Here is a 4,088-nt window from a genome sequence, read left to right as displayed (position 1 = left end):
TCGCTCGGAAACTGAGTAACACTTTCATTTTTAAGTGATTCCGCCGCGGCTTTTTTGTTTAATCAATATTTTTAGAAAAACAAAATTAATTCGGTTATTAATTTTATTTTTGGCGTGGTGCTTTAATCACTGCAGCTGAGTGAAATTCAAATCTATGAAAGATCGGCGCTTGAAGCGTTTTTCAGTTAGTTATTGTTGACTTTCGTTAAGTTAGAACGTGAAATTTGCTTTCGGAACTATTGCAATACGATTAGGCACTTTCCATAAAAATGTCAACAATAAACACACTGAAATCGAACTGCCAAGAATTATATTATATGGTCATTTATGCCGACTATTATTTTAAAATAAGACGTAGTATCGTTTCTGCTATGATCAGCATGATTTAACTATAAAAGAAGTGACAGCAGAAACGAGCATTTATTCATTAGATGTTTGACCAGAAGTCATAAGAATTGAATCTCAGATAGTCTCAGTCTTAAGATCTACGGTCTAAGAGTCATAAGTCATAGTTATGATTCGTTTACAAGTAAGATCTGTATTGGTTTTATTAATTTGGAAATAAATTGTTTTTAAAAAGCAAACTTTCAAATTAATCAATAAAATTCAAGCAAGAGCAGCGCAATAAATCTTTCGAAAAGGCGACCAAGTTAATGATTATGTAATCATTTTTATTCTATACTTTTTGCAAAAAGGTGCATGTTGTGGCTTTTACAGTTTTTGCGGAAACAGTACAGTTTTCTATTTCCTTGATAKTTATCAACTAACCGCGAATGATCATCATCATCGAAATATTCTTCCGATATTACAAAAAACTTAAATTATTTGAAGAAGTTTGACAATTCTTTTTTAATACTTCAATCTTCAGTTGAGCCAAAGAATGTGTTTGTTAGTCCTAATTACGTTGTATTTCAGTTAAACATTACTTTTCAAATAAATATATGACCGGATGTAAATAATCACATAAAGCGGAGTTCAGTTTTGTATATTACTGCATTTTAAAAGAGCTATATACGGCCTTACTACATTTTATACATGCATATTGCTCCATTCCATTGATATAGTAGATACCTACTTTTATCACAATAAGAATTTACTGCTATTCGCGAGAATAATTTACCCTCCAGAAACTGGAAGATATAAAAAGCTGGAATATATCGTTTAATATTTAACGTGAAATGTTTGCTTATTTTATATTATTTTTATCCAACACCATTATTTGAGTTTTTCAGATTTCATTATTTCTAAAGTAAGCCTAAGATATGTTCGCTCGGTTTCCATTAATAATAAAAACAACTGCAAAGCGTCGGCTTTTTTCAGCCAATTTTCTAAAACAGGCCGCTTTCAGCAAACAATTTAATCTCGCTTTGAGCTAATAATTTGCAAATTACTATTTAGGTCAGCCGTAGAGCATAAAATGCATGCGAAACATTCAGATAATAAAATTTGCATTTCTGTTTAACAGGATTTTGCAATGTTTCTATTAGGGAGAGTGGTTTAGATCATTATGCTGTTTCAAGCCTACGAAACTAATAAATGCGGTAAATTAATTGTACAATTGCCAGTATATGTATGTACCTATATATAACTAAAAATAATTATATTTGGAATTGTGAAAAGTACACTGAAAGTAGCCACGGGTGATTTGTTTGAAAGTCCGAACTTTAAATTTCAATTGAGTTACTAGTTAATTTAGGACACGCCTCTTGAAAGTATTCTTAAATATCAAAAAAAAGAGAATATAAGAAACACAAAATATGATGAAGCCAGAAAAATTAATCAATCGTTTGTACATCTGATATTTAGTAAATGCAGATTGTTTAAGTCGTTCTATTAACAATTTTTATTCGGTGTTTTATTATTATTAAGTCAGGCGTCTACTGAAGATGAACTGATTTTCTTGTTGTGTAGAGAATTAAAGAAAATTTACAAAAACATGATGGCACCAAAGCAAAAGTACCGTTTTCGAGCATTTTGGAGTTTGGGTATTTTTTGCGAGCCAAAAAAAAATTGTTCCTGGTAAGATTCACTTCTAAATACGTAAAAATATCCAAAAAATATTATAAATTAACATTAGAGTTTTAGTTCGATTTTTAAAAGTTTGAAAATCAGATTATAAAAAAGCGGAATGTTGGAAAGTCTAGGTTCTTCGCTATGTTACCGGCAAGTTTTCCAGAACCGTAAAATATTTTTAGGTCTGAAACTTAATGGTGTGTCCAGACCTGATGAGCCGAGCTTGAGCAGCGCCTGAACCGCAGTACAATTCCTTTGATGTTTGATCAAAACACCAACAGAGGATCTATTTTCGCTCAAATTTTGTTTTGACGAATCATCAAAAGATTTTGCCGTGGCTCAGGCTCGGCTCGTCAGGTCATAATATATTTTTAACCTTTTTGCAATAACATTTAGGTTTTTTCTTTCGCCTGAAACTGTTTTTCGTATTATTGGTGCAAAAGTCAATTTCATGCTTAGTTAATTTATCCATTTACGCCCGCCATTTAATCCACCTCATGTCTTTGAATGCTTGCAGCATTAAACACAACTTACTTTTATATCTCTCAGCTGTTTTATCAAGTGAAGCAAACTGCAACATGAGACAGAAAAAGCAAAGTAATTTATTAGTATTTTTCCTAAATATGAGCAAATGCCCTTAGTTGCTTAGACATAGTGAACATTATTTCTGGTTCTTCTTTAGTGTTCGAATTTATTTCTTTGGCATTAATTGTGTTTTTTATGTGCCTTCATTCGGACCTAAAATATTTTTCGGTTCTCTACTTGTTCTCGGTGCATTTATAACCCAGTAACCAGTCTATAAACTATTTCCAATGCAGCAGTTGCGTAACTGTTATTGAAACACCCGGTATTTACTTTTGAACGTAAATCAGTAAATGTTAATTTTCCAATATATCGGGATAATCCAAAAAAATCTCATATTTGCGAAGCATGAAAAAGTTTACTTAATCCAATATTTTACTTTGAAATAACGAAAAGAAATGTATAAATGAATGATTTATTCCCCGACATTCGCAAACCGGAATAACTAAGAAAACTTTTTAATTTATGTGTAATTTGTGGTTCAGTTTGCACAAAAAAGATAACATTGTGCCCCGCAGGCTTATGCCCTCTGATTGGTTGTAATAACGGTTCGTTAGTCGTAACTGTTTCATCTCAAATAATTACTTTAAATTGCTTTTTAAAAGGATCTGAGTAAACAAAGTCAAGAAACAGAAAGATGCAGTCTTCTCCTCAAATGCGCTCATTATTTTGTCATTCATTTACTTTGGTTTCCGATATTCTGCACAATAGCGATGTTAATTAATAGCAAAAATTGATGAGCTGTAGCAAAACAGTAAATTCGGAAGATTCGATGGAAATTCACTGTGCTTGTTAAAGGGTTAATAAATTTCTAATTTGAAAATCATTGAATGCAGTTCAAGCATAAATTGAGTTAATATGTATACTATCGCGACCTTAACATGCTCTTGTAAATATTTCATTTCCTAACTAAGTTTTAATAAACTCAGGTTGAAATAGGATTTTTAGCATAAAAGCTGTATTGCTAAAACCTCACACATAAGCAATGTTCATTGGAATTGCACAAAGTTAAAACATTTCAGCAAACAATTTTTCAAAACTTTCAAAGCGGACCGTTTTAAATGTGCCAAAGCTCTGAGTAAAGCGGAAGGCAAAGTTCGAATTAACTATTCAGGTTGAATTCGAAACGTAAATTATTCGGCAGGCGGAAGTAGCAAAGTTTAAGTTCAATTTCTGCAGTATGTGTTCATGAAACTTGAAAATTTTAAATAGAACAAATTTTTCATTAAATTGCTAATCAGAACCAGCTAAAAAGGGCAATAGCAAATGTCTAAAATGGGCGTTGACCAGAAAGGTTAAAGTATCCTGAGCGACGTTAAAGTTTAATGAAGTTTCGAGCCAATACAACCGGCTAGTCGGAATATAGCGTAATTAATACTCTAGCTCTGAAGTACGGTAAATTACCTTTTTATTGGTACATTGCTCTTTTCTATCAATAACAGAAATTAATGGCGACGTGTAATAAGGGAAAAGTTCAACATGCTGAAGGGCTA

The sequence above is a fragment of the Dendroctonus ponderosae genome, unplaced genomic scaffold (assembly GCF_020466585.1).
Source record: "Dendroctonus ponderosae isolate FM_Combo_2020 unplaced genomic scaffold, Dpon_F_20191213v2 Dpon_F_20191213_2, whole genome shotgun sequence".
Classification (NCBI taxonomy): Eukaryota; Metazoa; Arthropoda; class Insecta; order Coleoptera; family Curculionidae; genus Dendroctonus; species Dendroctonus ponderosae.
This window is presented reverse-complemented; position numbering follows the sequence as displayed.